The sequence below is a fragment of the Musca autumnalis genome, unplaced genomic scaffold, assembly GCF_047663935.1.
Source record: "Musca autumnalis isolate F117 unplaced genomic scaffold, ASM4766393v1 scaffold_5, whole genome shotgun sequence".
In the NCBI taxonomy this organism is placed as follows: domain Eukaryota; kingdom Metazoa; phylum Arthropoda; class Insecta; order Diptera; family Muscidae; genus Musca; species Musca autumnalis.
The window spans coordinates 64,243,779-64,270,210 of record NW_027412088.1 but is presented as its reverse complement, the minus strand read 5'-3'; the positions used below and the strand labels follow the sequence as shown (position 1 = coordinate 64,270,210).

General features: G+C 34.5%; 1 long non-coding RNA gene across 3 annotated transcripts in view; it reads left to right on the top strand.

The window, feature by feature from the left end:
- The window catches only part of LOC141405344 (uncharacterized), a 188,620-nt gene that overhangs the window by 35,593 nt on the left and 126,595 nt on the right, over nt 1-26,432 (top strand). The gene's annotated exons all lie outside the window — the stretch shown is intronic.

The following is a 26,432-nucleotide window of genomic DNA, read 5'->3' as shown; positions in this document are numbered from 1 at the left end:
ACATTAAAGGCTACCATCAAAAACTGTCAACATAGGTCCATGTTTTGTTATAACCCCTATATAACGGTACGTCCAATTTCTAGCCCACAAAAAATTGTCAACATACATAGTTAGATATAGGCACCAAAAAAAGGGCCTACCGAATGAAACATTTAATGTACATTATCTGACATTTTAACGTACCCACTTAAAGTTGGGGACAGGCATGAAAACTAATTATTCCATTTTAGTTCAGAATATTTTATGGTGGAGGGTATGAACAGTTCGGCCCGGCCGAACTTAACGCTTTTTACTTGTTTAATTTTAAGTTCATAATAATATGTCTTCTATCAATTTGTGACCCAATGAGGAGTTGTTTGATTAAATAAACTGAATTAAATTGAATTGAAATAGGGTCCGACTGTTCCACCGACCCGTATGTCCCGTAGAGATATTACGATACGAAATGTATGGACCAACTTAAACTAAGTTTGGACAAATTATATGAACGCCAAACTTTAGAGCATATCGGCTGATCCGTTCGAGAGTTATCGTGCGCTCCAACCACTACACAAGGTGCCATAGGGATCTTTTTAAACCTTTCGGACTATTTTCTCAAGAAATATGGACTTACCCCTGTCAAAACAAGTTATTAAGAACCGGTTCTAAACTGAACTTTTCCAAAATTGTATGCGGAAGGTAGCCGAAGGAGTGGACCAATAGAGTCCATATTGGAATCTCATCAATGTCTGGTAGAAATTTCACGATGTGCAAAGTATGGAATCGGTTACTAGTTTCAAGAGTTATCGCGCGCACAATTTATCCGAACATTTTTGAACTTTTGTGGGAAATGTATCTAAGGAGTGGACCGATATGGCTCATCTTCGAACTTAAACTAAGATTGGATAAAATATTACTAACGCCAAATGTTCGAGAGTTATCGTGCGCACCAGCCAGACAGACGGACGGACATTGCTAAATTTACTCCAAATTGTCTGAAACACTCATTTATTCTTTCTGTGTATAGGAAGGATCTCGTTTTTTTTTCTTTATAATATGTTGGCTCAGACCCAGAGCAATAGAAATCACCTGACTATTAACTTATCTTAATGCCATCATTGACCCGTATTGTGGAATAGGAGTCGTAGGAATTTGAAGTTTCTCGATGAAAAATACCCAATTTTTAGTAGAATTTCAAGTTTATTTTGCACCATCTCTCTTCATTCCTTCGTTTTTCTTTAGTTTTGTTTTTTTTTTTATAAAACAAAGAAGAAACTGTACACTTTTGAACGTATTATAGACCAGTAAAGTCCACATCATTCATAAGGTCTTATTTTCCCGGTATTAAAGTCATCGACCAATTTTAGCGTTTGAAACTTGAAATAGCTTTTATTTATTCCAATTTTAAAGAATCGTAACAGTAGCATTCAAAATTTGCATTTTTACTCAGGTTACTAAAGAATGTGCTATTCCGATGAAACACTTTAAACCGTACAAAAGCTGGGCTTTTTGCAAGAAAATTAAAAAAAATTATAACGGTACGTTATCGAAGCCAAACTTATTGTTGAAAGATACTTCATAAAATTACAAACAAAGATATATAAACTTTCCCGAGGTTATTCCACGGATATCGACTAAACTGAAGCAACAAAAAGCAATTTGAAATGTACTATTGACATGGAACGGAGTGTATATTCTTATGTAAATTCTGCCCACTTACCCCAAATTAATTCCCACTTTACTTGCCATAGTTGCAACATAGCGAGAACATACACATTTATTGTCGCTATGGGAAAAAACAATCATTAACACAACTGCCTTACAATTTCTCAAGGAATACAAACACCATACGAATGTAACAAGTGGCAAAAAAAGGAAGGACTCACCATGATGGGCAGGATTTTTTATATGCAAACGTGCCTAGAAAAGAATTTATTTTTCTTTGAATTTGATAAATAGATAATGAGTAACATTTATAGAAATGAAAATACAACAACAAAAGCAACAACTGAAACAAGGAGTAGACACCTTGACATTTTCCCCGTCATACAGGAACATTCATGTTTCTCTTAGCCTGTATAAAGTAATTCACAGAAAGTAGGTGGTGGTTGCATATCAATTATCAAGTTTTGTATCGCCCAGCAGGAAAGGTTTATTTCATTAATTTCCGACATGTGACATATTCAACAGCCGGTTCCTGTAGTTGTCGAGTTACAGCTGTGGTTTTTTTAAGGTTGTTGTTTTTATGATAGGTTACCATGACCACCATGTTTTTATTTATTAACAGTTATTATGGTTAAGAAATTGAAATAAGTAGAGAAATGAGAGTGTCTCATATTAATCATCAAGTGGGAGGGTGCCCATTATTTAAGGGCTTCATTAAAATATAGAGTGGGAAAAGGTGTGAATTGATTTATTGTGTTTAATTTGAGTTAATTTCTGTTTTACCCCATATAGTGTGAAGGAACATTTGATCACTTTGTATGTACTTTGTATATATATGTGTGTAGTTTTTCTATACTTATCCTCCAATCCATTACATTTACAATTTTAACCTTTAAATATTAGCGATCACATTCAATATAAATAAAAAGCCAGTAGCGAAAGGATAAAATTCGGGCAGGGCCAACTATATGATACCCTACCGCACTGTAATTATGTAAAATATATGGGAGGTATATCTAAATGTGAACCGATTTCGATATTGGAAAGCATATATATTTCTAGGCCAAAATCCTTCACACATTTCAAATTTCGTCAAATTTGAACAGATATAGGGTGTTTGGTGCATCAAATGCCTCAAATCGGTCGCAAAATATATGAGGGAGCTATATTCAAATCTGAACCGGTTTCGAAAAAATTTGCCGCATTTATTTCTATGCAAAATTTATGGATTTTACATATTTTCTTATGCAAAAAATATTTCAATAATAGGTACAAAAATATTTGTGTGTACAATTTTTCGGTTTAAAATTCTCTTCAGAGAAGTCAATAAAATAGAGGAACGTATAACCACAACCTTCAAAATACAGAAAATCGGGAGGTATCGTTCTATGGGGGCTATTTGAAGGCCTGAACCTAAACCGAACCCACAACGAAGACAAAATGCCAAATTTCAGTCATTTCGGTGGATTATTGAGGCCACAACCTTCAAACTACCGAAAATCAGGAGGAACCAATCTATGGAGGCTATATGAAGACGTGGACCAAAACCGATAAATTTTCGGTGGAAACTTGTATGCCTCCAACGAAGACTTAATGCCAAATTTCAGCCATTTCGGAGGGATATTGAGGGCACATCCTTCAAAGTACCAGAAAATCGGAGGTACCGTTCTATGGGAGGCTATATGAAGACGTGGACCTATACCGACAAATTTTCAGTTGGAAAGTTTTATACCCACAACGAAGACAATATGCCAGATTTCAGTCATTTCGGTGGGATATTGAGGCCACAACCTTCAAAATACCGAAAATCGGGAGGTACCATTCTACGGGGGCTACATGAAGATGTGGACCTATGCCGACAAATTTCAGGTGGAATACTTTATACCCACAACCACAACATTCAAAATACCGAAAATCGGGAGGTATCGTTCTATGGGGGCTATATGAAGGCCTGAACCTAAACCAAACCCACAACTAAGACAAAATGCCAAATTTCAGTCATTTCGGTGGATTATTGAGGCCAGAACCTTCAAACTACCGAAAATCAGGAGGTACCAATCTATGGAGGCCAATTAGTAATTCATTTAGAGAGAACCTCTAAAATATTTCCAGGTTTATGTGGTCTCATATACATATGTGTATGTATTATAGGCTATGACGAATACTTAGTCATTCCTTTATATTGGTACTTTTAATAGATTTCTAAATATCTCGTGGACAACCCGTGCAAACATTTGGAAGTCACATAGGCCGAATAATCCACTACAACAACAATAATGAATAATTTCTTTAAAATATTACGAGGCAAAACCACTTATTTACTCATTACTATGTAATAAGTAAAGGTTGCGTAGAGTATGTGTGGTTTTAAACAACGTCGGCCAACTATATTTTGTTAGCCAGAACAGCATGTATGTATTGTTGACGTAAATGTAAGCGATCACATCTGCGGACAAAATAAAAATGTGGACTGTAGTGAAATTAAACTTAAAGTCACTTCAACAATTAAAAAAATAATTTTTTTATAAGCTTTTTTGTCCACTTTTTATGGCGACACGTTGCACTTGAAAGAAGAAAATTCGATGACAGAGAAGCCACTACAAAACTAACAGCGAAACTAGTCACATAAATTGGTGGTTATGTGAGTTCGAATCGTCGACTTTCCTTTTTCACTTGCAAACATCATCGATCATTAAGCTCAACTCTAAACTAGAAAATTATTAAAAAAATCATTAAAAAATACCTTTTTATTTGGGTTAGTAGGTTCATTTGTAAGTACTTACGGCAGCCAAAATTAAATATACAACATCCGTTACTATGGACCAACTACATCATTGAGGTAATCTGTAACGATGTGTATATGTGAATTTGACAATAAACACATACCAGTATCGAATACGACTCTTTTAAAATCATTGCTTGGCGGATTCTTCCAGCTATTGTGTTACTCCAATTTTACTTCGGACTTCAAAGATCTTTTACCATGAAGTCAATGAAGATAACACAAAATCAGCGAACATTTCAATAATGATTTATGCTGACAATCAAAGTCGTTTCGTACCCACACTTCTTCTTCTTCCAAAACGACTGAAAAAGAGGAATCGTTAGGGTAGTCTTCCTTTTATGTCCCTTCGTAATTGCCCCGATAAGGAAAACAAAATCAGCAGGGATTTGGACAGGTTTGTCTTAATTTTATTTACAATCGAAAAGTGTAACAAAACAATCAACAAGACTAAGGAAGTTACAAAACAAAATCAAAACAACAATTGAAACAAGACAAAACTATGAAAACAATGCATGACACTAACACTAGCAGGATAAACAATAACACACCAACTTCCTTTCGATATGTCAACCAACAAAAATTAATACAAGCGGCATTCATCCATTAAACGCCCACCGCCGCAGGCAATGAGCGTTGCCAAATATCGACTGTTTGTGAAAAGGAATTAATTAAAAACTGTCAATGTTTCATTCATTGATGGCAGGGACCATTGAATTGGTTTTTTCGACATTGACCACTATGTGATCTAGTCGTGATGGTAATGGTGATGTTTGTGTTGTTGCTTTCTACCCTACAATGTGACAATGTGGGTTTGTTTTGGCTTTGTATATTTGTACTAAAAATACGATAGAAGAGAAAATATACGCATATGTAATCAATGTCATTTTGGACTAGGTTTAAGTCATCCTGTCCTCTTTTATTTTTTTCCGAATTCTTACTAATCTACATCAGTAGCCTCTTTGGTCCGCACATTCTGAAATAAATTGTTACTGGAATCGAATAATTTTCATTGGTAAAAATTAATTTTGAGAAAAACTTAATTCTTCAAGAGAAGAGAAAGTAAAGGGGAAAAAATTTAAGTTCATGCTGTTTCTTTATGTGCGACTTCAGAATACCTCGGGAAAGAATATAAGTGCCAATTTTTTATCATAAAGAGTTCTTTGCTGTAAACATTTTATATTGTAAAATCATAAGAATTATGTTTATGGTGCCCGGACATAACTCCCAAAATGATTTTGGCCGTTATGTCCCCTTTGCCTTGCGGACATAACTCCCAAAATTCGCGGACATAACTCCCAACCATTTTTTTAATTACAAAATTATTTTTTGGTTTATTTATGAAATTATGTTAGTATCAGTTCGGAGAAATTTTACCAAACTATGGTATTCGACGAAGACATTTCGTATTCATATTCATTATTATTATTTTATTATTTATTTATATATTTATTTTTTTTTTTTTTGTAATATAGACATAATTTTTTAATTTTATAATTTTTTCTTAATTTATTGTAGTAAAAAATTGCATATTTTTAAAAAATTGTATATATTCTTCAATTGTGAAAATATTTTTGAAAGAATATCGCGATTTTTTCAAAATATTTTCGCCTGCGGCGCTTTATGTTTTTCAGAAAGTATTTAGATACTTTTAAACAACTTTTTATTTTCTTAAAAAGCGAAAATATTTTTGTAAAAAAATTGCGTTTTTTTCAAAAATATTATCTCCTGTAGTGAAATTAAACTTAAAGTCACTTCAACAATTCAAAAATTACAATTTATTTTTTAGGCTTTTTTGTCGACTTTTTATGGCGACACGTTGCCACTCCCACAACCGATGTCTGATGAGCTGCGAAACTAGTCACATAAATTGGTGGTTGTGTGGGTTCAAATTGTCGGCTTTCTTTTCTCACTTGCAAACATCATCGGTCATTAAGCTCAACTCTAAACGAGAAAATTAATAAAAATAGCTTTTTATTTGGTGCGACTCGCTCTTATTCAAATAATGGGTTAGAAGGTTAATTTGTAAGTACTTACGGCAGCCAAAATTAAATATACAATATCCGTTACTATGGACCAACTACAGCATTAAGGTAATCTGTAACAATGTACATATGTATGTGTATTTAACAATAAGCACATACTAATATCGAATACGATTCTTTAAAAATCATTGCTTGGCGGATTCTTCCAGCTATTGTGTTACTCCAATTTTACATCGGACTTTAAAAATCTTTTACCATGAACTCAATGAAGAGTTCTTTGCTGTAAACATTTTATATTGTAAAATCATAAGAATTATGTTTATGGTGCCCGGACATAACTCCCAAAATGATTTTGGGCGTTATGTCCACTTTTCTTTGCGGACATAACTCTCAAAATTCGCGGACATAACTCCCAACCATTTTTTTAATTACAAAATTATTTTTTGGTTTATTTATGAAATTATGTTAGTATCAGTTCGGAGAAATTTTACCAAACTATGGTATTCGACGAAGACATTTCGTATTCATATTCATTATTATTATTTTATTATTTATTTATTTATTTTTTTTTAATATAGATATAATTTTTTAATTTTATAATTTTTTCTTAATTTATTGTAGTAAAAAATTGCATATTTTTAAAAAATTTTATATATTCTTCAATTGTGAAAATATTTTTGAAAGAATAGCGCGATTTTCTTCAAAATATTTTCGCCTGCGGCGCTTTTCGTTTTTCAGAAAGTATTTGCATACTTTTAAAAAACTTTTTATTTTCTTAAAAAGTGAAAATATTTTTTTAAAAACATCGCGCTATTTTTTCAAAAATATTTTCGCCTGCAGCTCTTTCTGTTCTTCAGAAGGTGTTTGTATATTTTTAAAACAACGTTTTATTTCCTTAAATAGTGAAAAATTTTTGAAAAAAATCGCGCGATTTTTTCAGAAATATTTTCGCCTGTGGCGCTTTTCGTTTTTCAGAAAGTATTTGCATATTTTAAGCAACTTTTTATTTTCTTAAAAAGTAAAAATATATTTGTAAAAAATCGCGAGATTTTTTTTCAAAAATATTTTCGCTTGCGGAGCTTTTTATTTTGCAGAAGGTTTGTGCATATTTTTACAAAAAAACTTTTTTTCTTAAATAGTGAAAATATTTTTGAAAAAATCACGCAATTTTTTTTTTTTTCAGAAAGTATTTACATGTTCTTACAAACAATTTTTAATTTTCTAAAATAGTACAAAAAATGGTGCGTTTTTTCAAAAAATATTCACCTGCGACAATGTATTTATTTTAAAATGGCAATTGAATTAAATGCAAATTTTACATATTTTTAAATAACTTTACATTTTCTTAAAATGAGCAAATAGTTTTGTAAAAATCGCACGATTTTCTTTTTAATTTTTGTTTAAATGTTGAATCAATTATAAATTGTTTTATGAAAGGGAAAATGTCTACGAAATTAAATTTATTTTGAAACTAGCAGACCCCGGTCCGCGTTGCTGGCCCGTCGTAATGAGTTTTAATTCAAAAGTAGGTATTTTCTACCAGATTTTGTCTGTAACCTTTCTTTTCTCTTACGGACTTTGTCGGATTTTTCGCCAATTTGTGCCTTTTAGGATTTATTATCGTCCATGTCACTGTCTTTATCCTAAAGCGATCTAATAATAAAAGTTAAAAAAATGATTAAATCGAATTCTCCCCCTTATTTAGACATATATGTTTTAGCTTTTCATGGCTAATGGACCGTTGAACCTCACCATTTAAGTACATTTGTAAATATATAGTTTTTCTTGATCGGGGGACAACCATCGTTGTCTCGAAAACTACTTTGCAACGTGATGCACTCATAAGTTTAACAAATACACCGATTATAAAATAATAGACCCCGAAATTCGTCTACAAATATATAGCATTTTGGACCACGGGACATTCCTGAATATTTTCTGAAAAATAGGGTCAGTAGTTTTGGAAAAATAATGTTTTGAAAAGAGTGGGCGTGGTCATCAGTTTTCAAGATATAACACATTAAAAAAGTGGGCCTGGTCCGGTCCTAGGGTGCACACAACTTCATTGCCTACCAAAATGTATGGTGAAACCGATATAATCATAAGTTTGGCTTATACATATAGCGTTTAACAGAAAGGCATGGGGAAGGTACCCCACATAACAACGGCAAACTTTGAGCTTTTGCTGCAAATTTTATGGAAATCCCTTCAGTAGTATTGGAGTTATGACATACAAAAAAAACAGGCTTGGTCGGGCCTATAGGCCCCAAAGAAGTACCTAGATTGTAGATTAATCCGTCAATTTTTATTCCGATACATACTTAATTTTGCAAATATAAGGTTTTTTTTTAAATATCGCATAGGGGAGGTACCCCGCCCCCTCTGGAATTCAATAAAATATGTAACCTGTTTTCGGGGGCGTGGTAAACTTTTCTTTCCAAAAAACCTAAGTTGGGTTATGACAGCATTTGATTTTTATTCATAAAGGTAAGGCGTTTTTTTAAATATGCCCTCTTCAAAATTCAAGAAAATATGCCTGTACATTCCCTGACATTTTCACGAATATCGGTTGAGTAGTTTTGTAGATGTAACATATTTTAAAAAGTGGGTATGGTCAAGTCTGTGGTTCCTAAAAAAGTAGGTAAGGTCGGAGACACAACCACAATTGTCTCGCAAATTAACTTCCAAATAGATACATTCGTAATTATTGTAAATATAACATTTTTAAAAAAGTAGGGTATAGGGGAAGTTCCCCGGCCTTTCCGAAATTCAACTGAATTTGTAGCCTATTTTAAGCGGGGACCATCTTTGTACATTCCCTGGCAATTTCAGGAAAATCGGTTCAGTAGTTTTTTTGAAATGATAAAAATAGAAAATTGAAAAAATTGGGCGTAAAAGTGGGCATGGTCAAATTTTCTTTGCATAAAAACCCAGGTCGAAAATCGGTCCAGCCGTGAGCGTGGTCTGATCTTAAGTCACAAAATAAGTACGTAAGGTTGGAGACACAATCGCCATTGACTCGCAAATAAATTCACAAACCGATACACTCGTATTTGTTGCAAATATTGCATTTTAACAAAAATAGGGCATAGGGGAGGTACCCGCCCGATCCGAAAGTCAAAAAATATGTAGCCTTTTTTATCGGGGACCAACCTTGTACATTCGCTGAAAGTTTCAGGAAAATCGATTTAGTACTTTCGTAGATATAACATATTTAAAAAAGTGGGCGTTGTCCAGTCTTAATGCCCCAAATAGGCACGTAAGGTCGGAGACACAATCGCCATTGACTCGGAAATTAATTTTCAAGGCGATACATTTGTAATTGTTGCAAATATTGCATTTTTACAAAAATAGGGCATAGGGGAGGTACCCCGCCCGATCCGAAATTCAACCAAATATGTAGCCTATTTCAACCGGGGGCCATCACTTTACGTTCCCTGCAAATTTCAGGAAAATCTATAGAGTAGTTCCGTAGATATAACATATTTATAAAAGTGGGCGGAAAAGTGGGCGTGGCCGTTTTCAACTGATTCAATTACCAACAAACGACAATTGAGTTTTATATATAAAGATTTTCGTATAGATTGGAAATAAAAAAACAAATTAATTTAAAAACGGACATAAATCCCATTGGGAGTTTTTTTAAAATACCAAAAATCGGGAGGTATTGTTCTATCAAATTTCTGGGGAAAGTTTTGTAGCCCCAAAGAAGACTAAGTACGAAATTTCGGTGATACCGTTTTTAGGGGATGTATCAAAACCTGGGCCGACAGACAGATTGTCTCAGTTTTTCATTTTCAAAAATAAAATTTTGTGCCAGATATGAATTACGCGATCTGGCAATTGATAGTAAAATTGATGTCACAACCTTCAGAATTACTAAAATCGGCAGGTACCTTTCTATGGAGGCTATATCGAAACGTGGACCTGTACCGACAAATTTCAGTCTGAAAGGCTTTTACCTCCAAGACTAAATAGCAAATTTCAGCCAAATCAGTGGGTTGCCGAAAATTGGGAGGTACCATTCTATGTGGCAATATGAAGGCGTGGACCTATACCGAAAAATATCTGGGGAAAGTTTTATAACCCCAACGTAGACTAAGTACCAAATTTTAGCCATTTCGGTATGATCATGAGGCTAAACCCTTCAAAACACCGAAAATCGAATGGTACCTTTTTATGGGGCTATACTAAGGCGTGGACCTATACCGACAAATTTCATATCAAACTTTTAAAACCCCAAATGAAAACCAAATACTAAATTTGAGTCATTCCGGTGGATTATTGTGGGCACAACCTTCAAAATACCGAAAATAGGCAGGTACCGTTGTATGGGGGCAAATGAAGGCGTGGACCTATACCGACATATTTCCGGGGGAAAGTTTTGTACTTCCAACGAAGACTAAGAAGCTAAAACCTTCAAAATATCGAAAGTCGGGTGCTACCGTTCTATGGGGGCTATAACAAAACGTTGCAGTACCAAACATCCTAGGAGTAATAGAAACTTCTATACCAAATTACAAAGCTCTGTCTTAAAAATTGCGGGCTGAATCTTGATTTCAACAGACGGACAGACGGACACGTTTATATCGACTTACAATTTACCCTGATCAAAAATATATGTACTTTATAGGGTGTCCGATGAATATGTCGATGTGTTACAAACGGAATGATAAATTTAATTGTATCCTCTATTATGATGGAGAGTATAAAAAGTAAAAAAGCGTTTTTATACCCTCCAGCATGAAATACATATTAGTTAATTTTCCTTCCTGTCCACTATTTTAAATGGAGATATTTTGTAACCACGAAAACCCAAATGGTTATATAAAGTTAGAAAATGTATCAAAAAATGTTTAAATAGTGCGCCACCTTTATATGCTGACTATATCAAAGTGTGGACCTAAATTGACAAATTTCAGTGGAGAGGTGTTGTGGCTGCTAGGAACCCCAAATGGCAAAATACGGCAAGTTTGGTTAACAATTGTAGCTGAGATCCTCAAAATAACTAAAATCGGGAAGTACCGTTATACCAAAACGTGGACCTATGTTGACAATTTTTAGTGGAGAAGATTTGTGAGCACTGGGAAATTCAAATGTCAAATAACAGGAAGTTCGACCAAAAAGTACATATAATTCCCCAAATACCTATAATTGGATGTAATGTTACATGGATGCTATACCAAACATCGACCTATGTTGACAATTTTTGTGACAACTGTGTACCTCAAATGTCAAACAACACGTAGTTCGGTAAAAAAGTATTTAAAATTCCTGAAATACCTATAATAGGAAGGTACCGTTATATGGGCCCAATACCAAAACATAGGTCCATGTTTTGGCAATAATTGGTGGATAGGTTTTGTGACCGCTGAGAAAATCAAATGCAAATTGCAGCTAGTTCGGTTAAAATTTTAGCTAAAATCCAAAAAAAAAAATGGGAGGTAGCGTTATGTGGGGGCTATTTCAAAAAATAGACTATGTTGACAATTTTTGGTGGAGATGTTTTATGTGCTCTGGATCCAAAAAAAATATAGCTAAAATCCCCATATACCGATAATAGGGAAGTACCGTTACATGGGGGCTACACCGTGTCATGGACCTATGTTGAGTAGTTTTGTGATAACTGTGATCCTCAAATGTTAAATTGCAGGTACTTCTGTCAAAAAAGGTAGCTAAAACCATAAAAATGTTGGTAGAGATGTTTTATGACCTCTGGGAACCTTAAACGACAGATTACAGGTGGATCAGACAAAAAAATTTGCTAAAATTCTCGGAATACCGAAAATCAGGAGGTACCGTTATATGGGGGTTATACCGAAACATAAACCTATGTTAACGATTTTTGGTGGAGATGTTTTGTGACACTGGGAACCTAAAATGTTAAGTTAAGTTTGTTGCACAGTGTCATTTATCGATATTTATCGAAAACTGTGCGCTGTCTCAAGGCCAAAACTGCCTGAAGAAGCGTTCCTATGCTTTTGAGATGTACTAGAGAGTACTTAATTTTTGTCTTGGCTACAATTTTTGTCCCAGTTTTGGATCGAAAATCTCAATGTTTTGGCTATTACATGCCAAAATATCCAAACAACGTGGATAAAAAGACTTAAAGTCAAAATCGGCAGGCTCTATTTTCACCGTAGACATATACTCTAGTAGACTTTTTTGCTCAATACAATTCCAGGAATCCGAACGGCGACGCACCACTTGTGACGTTCAAATCGCCCCACCCTATTGCATATACTATCCAGGTGTTCACATTCATATGAAAAAGCCTTCCTCTCTGGGATGTTGGGAGAACCTCTTTTTCATGGGAATATTAAATAGACCAAGAAGAGGTCATGATTGGATTTGACAAAATAAAGGTCTTATTTAAGTCTCCCATCCACCTTACATGAATACTGACCTTTTTCTGGCATTCATTTATTTTTGTGGAGCGATAACTTCATTTCAATGAGTCAATATCAATTTCTTTTCCATTTGAAGTTATATTATTGTATGTCGTATAAATACAGCTTTTGCAATTAATACCAATGACAACACAAAGAAGACTTAAATACTTTCAAAAGAAGTACCGACAATTAACTGAATAAAAAAGACAGCCATAGTTGCGTTCGATTGAATTACCATCATACAGTGTTCGCATTCATTGTTCACAATGAAAGTCAGGTGGAAAAGTTAAGGGATATAATTGGACCTTCTAAAGAGAGGCAAATACTACATCGACTCCAAAGAAAAATAATATAAATAAAATACTTTAAAATTTTAATAATCATAACTGTATAGAATATCTAAATTAAGGTTGTATTTTGGGAGTCATTTGGATGTTGGTTACCCATTCCCACTTCTAATTCATTTTGCATACTGGTGATAGTTTAAAGAATCTATGAAGTTAATAAAGTTAAACATATGCATACTCGTGTGGAGTATGTCTCTGAATCTGTTTTTGTTGATATTTTTGTAGAATAATTGCTTGTCTCATGAGAATGCAAAATGTCAACTCACAAGGCAATCAGCATTGATACCGAAAGAAAACCAATAAAATACATCGAATTTGGGAGATACGTTGTATAGGATCTGTACCAATACATGGACTTACCCCGCACTTTTTGTCATGTATATAATATTTATTGTGTCCCTATTAAAATGTTGTGACCATATTGAAAATAAGTGTTGATCGCTGCTTTCATACAACTGCATCCACTGTGCATCATCGCCATCATCAATGTATGTTTTCTACATCAGTTTGCAAGTATTATCACTTTTACTTTCTTCTCTCAATTCCCTTTGATCAAAATTTTACTTTTTTTACAACATTTATGTGGAAACCATACAACGGTGCTCTTCATTCATTCATCCAAACATTCATCGACAGTGGAATACTACTTGAATCGTTAATAGTTGTCAATGTATGAATCATATTATGACAACATACGTACAATTTAAGATGATTTCTTATGTGTTTTCGTTTATTTGTTGTTATTTTCTCTCTGTTTTGCATTCATGATTTTATCATCGGTAATTATAATTCTTTCTGTTGGTCGAGATTCATTTGTTGTCGTAATTGTATTTATTATGTCATAAGAAATTCTTCGTCTCATTTATGATTGTTTTCGTGTACATACATAATTCTCTTGTACTCTGATATAATTATTTTTGTCTATCGTATTGATTGTCATATCGACGGACATAGCACAACGAACAGACACCATTCATACATGCTGTGGCAATGTGGATTGTCAATTGTATTATGAGTTCATATTATTATGTATGTATGTATTATTCGTATGTATGTATGTTAATATGAACATGACTGTGATATAGATTTGTATATAGAGGTATATTATAAGTCCAGTTATCTATTAAAAGATTATAATTCTGTTAAAAACCAGTCAGGAAAAGATCAAAGTCTGTCGGAGCCGACTATGTGATACCCTACACCACAGTTAATATGCGTACGACATTGAATAATTACACAGTTTCTCCTCAGTAATGAAATTGCTCGGAGGAGAAAAACAATAGATTTATTGGACGCCTTCCATGTTTCCGGTACATATAACAGCTTATGAGCTAGATAAATGTGAAAGAAAATGCACATCAATCTTAAAAATTTATTTATACCTTAATATATATCTTAAAAATTTTAATAGGTCAATATTGTTACATACCGCTCTTTATCTGTCCGAACTTCAAAATAAAATATATGTGGGAGCTACATTTATCTCCGAACCGAATTAAATTAAATTTTGTTACCTTATCTACATCCTTAACATTCCAATTTTAATCAAAATTACTTATACCTACATTGCGTGATCGGTGCATGAAATATATTAAATCGGGCGAAAATATTTGGGAGCAATATCCAAATCAGAACCGATTTCAATATAACTTGGCAACCTTATTTCAAGACCAAATTCGTTCACACGTTTCAAATTTCATTGATATCGGAATTTGCGTGTTTGGTGTACCAAATACCTCAAATCCGGTGGAGCTATATCCAAATCTCAATCGATTTCAACATAATTTGGCAAACTTATTTCTAGACCAATTTGGCAAACTTATTTCTACACCAAATTCTGTCGTATGTTTAAATTTTCATCAAACAGAATTTGCGTGTTTGATGCCCCAAATACTTCAAAATTGGTGAAAATATGCATGGGAGCTATATCCAAATCTGAACCGATTTCAATATAATTTGGCAAACTTAATTCTAGATTAATTCCTCTAGAATTAATTTCTAGAATTAATTCCGTCACACATTTCATATTTCATTGAAATCGGACAGAATTTGCGTGTTTGGTGCATCAAAAACCTCAAATCGGGCGAAAATGTGTATGGGAGCTGTATACAAATTTGAACCAAAAAAATTATCTTCCCCAATTTTTATTTGAATGGGACAATAAATGCGACCTGTACTTTGATTACAAAAATACATGGACAGACGGACGGAAATGCATAAATCGACTCAGAAAGTGACTCTATGTACGAGGGCTGAACGATAACTATCTGACCTAACACTAAAAACGCGAATATTTAAAATCAAAAACGATTTTATTGTTTTCCTATGTAGTCTCCAGTATGATTTATGTAGTCTCCAGTATGATTTATACACATTTTCGTGCGCTCAAATCTATCAGTGAAGCACTTTTTCGACTCCGATTGAGACACCTCCAAAACATGGTTTTTGAACGTTTTTACAGTGTTCTCAGGCAATCAAAAAACGTTGACCACACCCTTTTCTTGATGTGCTGGAATCAAGTGAAGTCATTGGATCCCCAGTCAGGGCTGTACGACGGATGACCCATCAATTCCACGTTTTGTCCGGTCAAACAGGCGCTGGTTTGAGTCGATGTTCTCGAATTGTCATGATGCAGAATGATTCGCCTTCTCTAGCTCGTTTTTCAAATTTCTCAGGAGACTTCAGGCAAACGTTAAGTTTTTCTGAAGAAACAAACTTTCGTTTGATTTGGCTCGCTTTCGATTACCTCAACTGTCGATTCCTGCTTTGCTTCAGGCTCCTAAGCATAGATACTAGATTCGTCGTCTGGACAATCTTATAAACGTGATCAATTTTATGCTCAATTTCTTGAACCAATCCACAGTAGCCTTTTTTTGAGCGATTGTCCAATTTTGCTGGATCTTACGAGAAAAATCCATTTTTGCGCCCAGTTGTTTATGCAATATCAAATGTTATTTGGTGGATGAAATGCCCAGTTTTTCTAGTCCTATAGGATGGTCCTTTATTGACATATAAAGATTTAATTTGATCGATACACTCTTGCGGTGATTATCTACGTCAAAAGTTGTGAAAAATTCTTGGACGAAAATGTTCACAAGTAAATTCCATTTTTTTGCAAAGGGATTTTTTCAAGTCACTGTAAACAACACATAACATGGTCGTACGACAAACTGTCCTGAGTAAGCTTAGGCTAAAAACTGTCAATCTATCCAAAAAAAATTTCAAATGGCTCCTGGCAATACGCGTTGTTGCCTAAGTCAGGTAGTTTTTGTGCAGCCTTCGTATATGCCTCAAAGGAACTATAGGTCTATCTCGTTTCCTTTTGCATATTACATACAAATGCACAAAGACATAATACCATTTCCACAGTTTGGTGTATGGTATAAATACACAATAATCAAAATTCAGCACTTTTGTATGGAAGTAATTAGGTGTCACTAATGCCGACCAAGTTGTCCCCAGATTAGTGTCAGTCAACATCAGAGGTATACATGGGGCAAGTGTTTTAGGAGTGGGTTACTAACCTAAATCCAAAACCCAAAACATATATTTTCTCTTGAGCAAACTTTATATTGAAGACACTACATACTCACCTTATCGTTCCATCGACATTTACTCAAAGAGTATCCTCCAGATTTGGTGATTTATCAGCCACTGCTTATTTGATTCACAGTCACTTTATTATTTTTTATTTTTTCCCTTTGGAAGTTTTCGCTTATAATTTCGTAACATCATGGGAAGGGTTAATGCAACATCCTTATTCCCGGCATATGAAACGACAGTCATTGTATTAAAACAACACATACTGGTTCAGTCTCCATATATAAAATCGTTCAAATTAAATAACCAAAAGTGATAAATATTCATAGTGATAAAGAAAACTTGCTGTTTTATAAATAAAATGGTTAATAGTTAACTTTTCGCATAAACAAGAATATTTTCAATATTTATGTTAGTGTATATGTACCTAAGTGTTATTCATGAAAACTTGGACGTTTGTAGTTGCGAAAATACAACGAAAACGAAAACATAAGCCTATACGTTTTCCCAACATTTCCACAGTTTATGTTTCTCGAAGAAGAAGAATGCAACTACATGAAACTTCCACGACCACAACTTCGCATTTTTTGATTAGTTACGTACATAATTACAAAAATTAAAATAAATATTCAGAACATATGGGTTTATGCATACTTACGTTTACATACACAAATCTTAGAATAAGTAAATATTAAAATTGTATTTAAGAACATAATAAACAATTTAATAGTATATATTTTTTGCTCAACATCTTAATAATGTATCTTCGTTATACCTATACTTTCAGGTAAATTCAACATTGCACATTATGTGATAATTTTAAGATCAGAGGTTGGAAAATGTTTTGAATAAAGTGCGCCAAAAAAGGTATGAGTGTTTTATAAACAAGTATCTTCTTTCTTAAAGTCAATACGTATTTCTTCATTACAAAATAAAATTGGGATTTTTGAAATAGTATTTATACCCTATACCACAATGTGGAAAAGGGTATTATAAGTTTGTTTTGGTAAAAATTCATGTAACACCGCGAAATATTCGTCGGAGACCCCCAATGTGGTATACCAATCTTCATATCTCGACGAGATAAAGCGATTTTGAGATGTGTGTCCGTCCGTCCGTCCCTCTGTCCATTATAAATTGTAAACACGCTCCAAGCCGCAATTATGGACCGATTGTCACGAAATTTTGTATGGAGGTCGGGTTCAGATCAGAATAGATCCCTATTCTTATTGGTGATGATCGTGAAATATTTGGCGGGTGAAATGGACCAAAAACATAATATTTATCCAATTTTCTAGCGGCTCTGTAGGTCTCAATAATAGTTCGATCAACGCGTAATTTTAAATAAGGTAAGAGTATATCACAAAGGAGAAGCTTGCAATTTGACATGGCGATCGGATAATATTTAGACGGTTAAATGGACCAAAACTTTTGTGTGAAAATTGTGAACATTTTTAATATACAGCTTATATCTTAATTCCTGGAAGTGACAATCCGGACAAGTGAGATATACTTGAAAGTGGAACGCTTGACCTTTCAATTGATGTCAATTATGTTGGTGCGCATGATCAGATAACAGAGTTACAGCCTAATATATTCCGTTATTTGTTTGTAGTGTAATAATAAACTCGCTAGAAGTCGCAATTATACATCAATAGTCACGAAATTTTGCACCGGGTAAGAGTATAGGTCGAAAAAGATTCCTACAATTTTGACTGACGATCTGATATTCTTTAGCGGGTGAAATGGACCATTACTTTTGTATAAAAAATATAAAAATTTAATTTTTGGCCGATATTTTAATTCCTTGAGGACATATATATTTCGCAAAGTAGCCTACATATGGGAAAAAACTACTGACCTTTCCTCTGATGTAAATTGCAATAAAGTGTTTGCTAGATAACGTGCCTACTGCCTAATATATAATGGGTTCTGTGTAGAGAACCAAATTTTTATCCCATGCTACATATTGTCTCTCCAAAAGTATATGTAACACCACGAAATATTCGTCCTAGACCCCTTATTTGATATGCCAAAATTCATATCTCGACGAGATAAAGCGATTTAGCGATGTGTGTCTGTCCATTAAAAATTGTAAACAAGCTTAAGGCCGCAATTATGGACCGATTGTAACGAATTTTTAAGGAGGTTGGGTTCGGGCCAGAATAGAAATGATTAGTTTTTGGTGATGATCGTGAAATGTTCAGGGAATGAAATGGACCAAAAACAAAATTTTAACCAATTTTGTAGCGGCTCTGTAGGTCAAAATAATAACCCGCAAAATTTTAAACAAAGTTTGAGTTTATGATGAAGAAGAAGCGTACAAACCAACGTGAAGATCAGATAATACTTAGCGGGTTAAATGGACTGAAACTTTTGTGTGAAATTGGTAAAAATTTCAATAACGTAGCGGTTAAACAACGGAAGTAGTAGTACAGTCGAAATCGCTTATAACGTCGTCGTTTATAGCGTCATATCGCTTATAACGACAAATCCAAAAGTCCCGAATTTCTGCCCTTTATATTCCACACAAATAAATATCGCTATAACGTCGTCGCTTATAACGTCATATCGGTTGTAACGTCGGTTTTTTGTGAAATATTTGAATTTTGCTATCTGTTATAACATCGAACCATACGAAGAAGAAACAAGTGAGAAAAGGTTATAGTCGGTACGGGTCCGACTATGTGATACCCTACACCAATACCCCTGTGCATAATCTTTTCACTCGAAAACATTTCTTTTACGGAGATACGAAAGTTTTCACCTATGTGGCTTTTTTCACCAAATGACTTAAGGCGAACGGAACCAAAATAATTAATCAATAGGCTCCTCTCTCTGTGAGAAAATTTCGTGATGATCCGATCAAAATTCCGACCTGTAGTGTGATTGCAGAAAAAGTGGAAAAAAGGGGTGCATTACCGACTATTGCGATATCTCTATTATTTGACCACCTACGCCAACCTAATTTGAATAATTTTAAAGATGGGATTTTCTACTTTCTTAGTCAGGCTTTGCTTTTAAAAGGTCCCAAACAAAGGTGTGATATCCGTCATTATTATTAAAATCGCAAAAATGAAAAGTAGCGTGATTTCCAAAAAAATGAAAAAATGGGATGTATTACCGACTATTACGATATCTCCGTTAGTTAGTCACCTACGCCGACTTGGTTGCATCATTGTAAAGATGGAATCTTCTACTATCATAGTCAGGCTTTGCTTTTGGAAAGTCCCCAACCAAAGCTGTGATATTCGTCATTATAATTAAAATCGCAAGAATGAAAATTTGGGTTTTATTTGCGACTATTGTAATATCTTCGTTGTTTGATCACCTACGAGAACTTACTTTACACCATTAGAAAGGTGATATTTTCTACTTTGCCAGGTTTTGCTTTTGGTATACCCCTTATAGAAGCTGAGATATTCGCTTTGAAAAAAAAAAAAAACGTTGTCTTTTTATCAACATACGTCTTTTGCCCATTCCGACACCTGAATATTATCCGATCATCACTAAAATTAATAGGCTTCTTCCCCTCCAGGACCCTCATCAACACCCAAAATTTTGTGACGATCCGATCAAAATTGCGACCTGTAGCGTGATTACAAAGTTTAGATGGACAGACGGACGGACACACATAGCCAGATCGACTCAGCTCGTCGAGACATTCATTTTTGTATATTTAAGTATGGGTCTACGACCATTATTTCGATGCGTTACAAACTGTTTGGGCAAAACCAACTTATAATACCCTCCCCACATAGTGGTGTAGGGTATAAAAATGCTCTCAATATTTTGTTGTATGTATATTTTGTAAACTCAAACAACAACAAAATACCAAACATATGCGCAACATGTTCGAAGATGGGGTTGAACCACTGATTTACGACTCACATGGAGACGCTCTGAAGTCAATAAAGCTTAAATTGTTACCACCCAATGTCACATTTGTTTTCAACGCATGGACCAAGGCCTATTAAAATCACATTGCCGGAATCGGAAAATATCCACTATCCTGCAAGAATAGAAAAGGATCAAATTACGAAATTAAATGTGTTGGATGCCGTGTTATTGTTATATGAAGGGTGGAAAAATGTAACGTCGTCTGCCATTGCTAATTGTTTTCATCATGCGCGATTGTCAATGGTCCTTTAAGCGATCCTGAAGACATTTATCTTCATTCTCATTTCTGCCAGCACGTAGAAGACATTGATGAATAAGTTCCCATTGATGACAATGTTTTCAACGACGACATAATATTGGAAGATGGAGACAATTCTAACGAAGAAATTGAGGATACTACAGGACCTGAATTTCAATTACTGTCAGTGTCATAGGCATGTCTAGCTGAAGAAACACTTCAAAAATGTATTTACTCAGAAGATGTTACAAGTAAAGAATGTGTTTTAAAAGTCCCTTTCAGAACTCAGATCTGAGTTAAATTTAAAGCTTATGTTGGAATTCAAAAGCCCAAACTTAAATATGTAACAGGCTATTTTAAAGATAACCAGATAAGCATATCCCAAAGTTGCGAAATTATATCTGCTGAAGAATGTATTTAATATAGTTATTTTTTATTATTTTGTTTTTAAGTCATTCATACGTATGCATATAGATGAAAAAGTAATAAAACAATGTATTTATACCCAAAAGTCACTCTACATAATATAATTTCACCTCTTTTATAAGTATCGTTTATAACGACTATCGCTTATACCCAGCAAAATAAAATTGAACTACTTCATGATGAAGTAGTACTTTCATAGCTTCTTTCCGAAGCAGTCCACAGAGGGTCATGATAGATACATATCTTTTGACAACATCCGATTTGTATCCATATCATCGAATTTATTGTATATGAACAATTTATGAGTTTTTTGCAAAACGACTTTTAAACAGCAAAAAACATGATCCGTTATGGTTATTTTTTACTTTTTATAGTAGAGAATTCGCTTTTATTGCTCAAAAATACACGAAAACTTCTTAAGAAATGCTTCTTTATTGACTTCCACAGAGTCATGCAAAATATGTGATAAAGATACAAATTAGACAGTATCCTCACTGCACCATGCCCTTGTAAAAATCATGACTTCTTTCACGTAAAAAGATGTAGTCCAGAAGCACTTGCACTCATGATTCAACTACTTTTTTGGCTACAAACATTTTGCTGGGTAGCGTCCGATTTTGGTCGGTCCCTTGACCGACGTTATAAGCGATTTCGACTGTACTACATAAGTGGGTTTCATTACATTTTAGTTTGTATGAACTAAATTTTCCTTTCCTGCTACTAAAATGTCTTTGTCATGCTAGGTAACTTTTTGGTTTTGGTCATAAGTATTATACATTACATCTCTGATATTTTATAATTAAATCATTGAAAAGAAGTTCCGTGGAGAGTGATTGTCCAGGGATAGTGGTATAGGGTATCCCATGGTCGGCTCCGTCCGACTATAGACTTTTCTTACTTGTTTTTATATAAATTGAAAGTTTTACCGGCGCCTTAAATAATTGGAATGTGTACCGCAAATAGTAAATACATATGTGTTTAATTGTAAATATTTGCAAAATATTTGATAGAAGATAGTTGTATTTCCACTACGGAAATTGTCGCTTTTCGTAAATCATTTTAACTTTATTTCAATTTCAATTCAATTTATTCAAAATAATTTTAGTTGATTTTTATCCAAATGCTTTTTGGTCACTAAGTTGTTAGTATTATTTGCAATGCACTAGAACTGATATCGAAAATAAAACTGGCATTTTGGATGTTTTTTTATAGTTATTCTGATTTGAGTACATCAACCATCCTCTACTATTTAATTTGTCTTTGCCACAAAACTAAGCTATCAAATCAATCTCAGCAAACGGTAATCATGCCGTATGTTTGTAATATTTACTTCCACACATATTTTGCATATTTTGTTACAACAACCATGCGAATGTCCATCTATGTGACTGTCACTAGGCGTAGACAATAAATCATTTTTATGTTTGATAAATTATTCAAAAAAATCCTTTCCATACGATTCTCGATTGATGCAGATATCTATTCTAAATGTGATCGAAATTTATGCAATTAAATAACGATTAGGATCATGCGAATGGCGGATACAATAGGGAATGAATGTTAACCATAGAAAGAGGATATAAAAAATATATTCTAGCATTTGTTTAATTTACATAAATTGATTTTGCAATTAGTGTCATTTGTTTTTTATCAATTACTTTCAACAAAATCTAACATACACTCCACACCAGTAGAATAAGGCACCTATATTGCTGTGAATGTTAACTTATTTATCTTAAAGCTAATAAATATATGTTTTTATACCCTCCACCATAGTATGGAGGGTATATTAAGTTTGTCATTCCGTTTGTAACACATCGAACTAATCATTTGCGACCCTATAAAGTATATATATTCTTGATCAGGATAAAATTTTAAGACGATCTAGCCATGTCCGTCTGTCCGTCTGTCTGTCCGTCTGTTGTAATCACTCTAGCGTCCGCAATAATTGAGATAGAGTGCTGAAATTTTGCACCCGAGGGTCTTTTTTCCATAGGCAGGTCAAGTTCGAATATGGGCTATATCGGTCCACTCTTTGGTATAGCCCCCATATAACGGTACCTCCGGATTTGAGGTATTTTGACGTTATTCGCCACATTTGCAGACCGAATTAGCTATAATTTGGCACTTAGGGTTCATAGTGATCCATGTTTTGGTATAGTCCCCATATAACGGTAACTCCCGCTTTTCGGTATTTTTAGAATTTTAGCCACAATTTTTAACCGAACTATCTGCAATTTAACATTTGAGGTTCTCAGTGGTCTTGAAACATCTCCACCAAACATCATCAACATAGGTCTATGTTTTGGTATAGCCCCCATATATCGGTACCACCCGATTTTCGGTATTTTGAGCATTTTAGCTACAATTTTTAACCGAACTAGCTGTAATTTGCCATTTGAGGTTCTCAGTGGTCATGAAATATCTCCACCAAACATCGTCAACATAGTTCCATGTTTTGGTATAGCCCCCATATAACGGTACCTCCCGGTATTTTGAGAATTATAGCCACAATTTGTAACCGAACTATCTGCAATTTGACATTTGAGGTTCTCAGTGGTCTTGAAACATCTCCACTAAACATCGTCAACATAGGTCCATGTTTTGGTATGGCCCACTTATAACCGTACCACCCGATTTTCGGTATTTTGAGAATTTTAGCTACAATTTATAATCGAACTAGCTGTAATTTGCCATTTGAGGTTCTCAGTGGTCATGAAACATCTCCACCAAACATCGTCAACATAGTTCCATATTTTGGTATGGCCCCCTTATAACCGTACCTCCCGATTTTCGGTATTTTGAGAATTATAGCCACAATTTGTAACCGAACTATCTGCAATTTTACATTTGATGTTCTCAGTGGTCTTGAAATATCTCCACCAAACATCGTCAACATAGGTCCATGTTTTGGTATAGCCCCCATATAACGGTACCTCCCGATTTTCGGTATTTTGAGCATTTTAGCTACAATTTTTAACCGAACTATCTGCAATTTAACATTTGAGGTTCTCAGTGGTCATGAAACATCTCCACCAAACATCATCAACATATGTCTATGTTTTGGTATAGCCCCCATATATCGGTACCTCCCTATTTTCGGTATTTTGAGAATTTTAGCTACAAGTTTTAACCGAACTAGCTGTAATTTGCCATTTGAGGTTCTCAGTGGTCTTGAAACATCTCCACTAAACATCGTCAACATAGGTTCATGTTTTGGTATAGCCCCCATATAGCGGTACCACCCGATTTTCGGTATTTTGAGAATTTTAGCTACAGTTTTTAACCGAAATAGCTGTAACCGAACTATCTGCAATTCAACATTTGAGGTTCTTAGTGGTCATGAAACATCCCCACCAAACATCATCAACATAGGTCTATGTTTTGGTATAGCCCCCATATATCGGTACCACCCGATTTTCGGTATTTTGAGCATTTTAGCTACAATTTTTAACCGAACTAGCTGTAATTTGCCATTTGAGGTTCTCAGTGGTCATGAAATATCTCCAACAAACATTGCCAACATAGGTCCATGTTTTGGTATGGCCCCCTTATAACCGTACCTCCCGATTTTCGGTATTTTGAGAATTATAGCCACAATTTGTAACCGAACTATCTGCAATTTGACATTTGAGGTTCTCAGTGGTCTTGAAAGATCTCCACCAAACATCGTCAACATAGGTCCATGTTTTGGTATAGCCGCCATATAACGGTACCTTCCGATTTTCGGAAGTTCGACTCACGGCGCATCTGTCCATCGGGGTTTTTAATATACACACACCAAGGGCATTCATCTCCAAAAGGAATTATCTCTGCCCCAACATTAGTGTTCACAGCGTAATTTAAGCAATAGTGGGAGGCAGTAGGAGTCCATCCATTGTCGAAAAGTTGTTACATCTAAAATTGTGAAAGGACCCTAATTATTCCATTTTAATTAAGACTATTTTATGGTGGAGGGTATAAAAAATTCGGCCCGGCCGAACTTAACGACTTTTTACTTGTTAATATTATACAGGTTTAAAGTCTATGATGTCCCGTATCAAACACAGAAACAAATGTTTTTCTAGCTTTTCGTAAAATGATTTTCTGATCATTTTTCCGATAGTACTACGAGAAATAGGTATTTATTTTTGGTCATGAGGATAGGACAATCATGTTTTTTGATGCGAATTGTTGAAATGTTAACGCCGAATTTTCTTTCAGTCGATAAAGCAGGGCTTTCTAATAATTTTTGACCCAAGAAAAGCTCTAAATAATTCCGCGGACACCGAAATTACAGCGTAAAAAGCTTAAATTGACAGAGAATTGAAACATCTCCGAATATCTGCAGGAGTCACACAGTTATGTCATATTTCTTCACAATAAGATAGAATAAGACACAGGCAACCTCGACGGATACAATCGAGTGCTTCGGATGCTGATAAGAAGGAGCATTTTTAACTCACAAAATAAATTTTAATAAATATTTTCTCTTTAAAAATTTTATAAATTTCCTCAATATCCAAAAGTTTAAAATTTGGCTTTCGTAATATTCTGTCCAAACTTAGTTTATGTTCGAAAATGGGTTATATCGGTCCACTTCTTCCGGTACCTCCCACACAGTAGTTCAAAAATGCTCGGAAAATTTGTGCTCACGATAACTCTTGATGGAAATAACCGATTTGGTCCATACATTGCACATCGTGAAATTTCTACCAGCCTTAGATGAGGTTTAAATATGGACTCAATCGGTCCACTTCTTCGGTTACCTCCGACACAAAATTTCGGAAAAGTTCAGTTTAGGACCTGCTCTAAAATCGCTTTGATTGTTGCTGTAACAACTTGTATTCAATGCCCCCATACGAGGGTACAAGTTGCATCATGGGGAAGTCCATACATCTTGAGAAAATAGCCCAAAAGTTGCAAGAAACCTCTATAAGACAGTGTGTAGTGGCGCAAGACAACTCTCGAACGGATCTGTCGATTGGTCCAAAATTTGGCCCTCATAATATTATGTACAAACTTAGTTTAAGATAGAAAATAGGCCATATCGGTCCACTCCTTCAGGTATCTCCCTCACAAAAGTTCGAAAATATTCGCAAAATTTTTGCTCACGATTACTCTTGCATGGTGTGACCGATTTGGCCTATACTTTACACATCCTAATATATCTACCAGATACAGATCAGGTTCGAATAT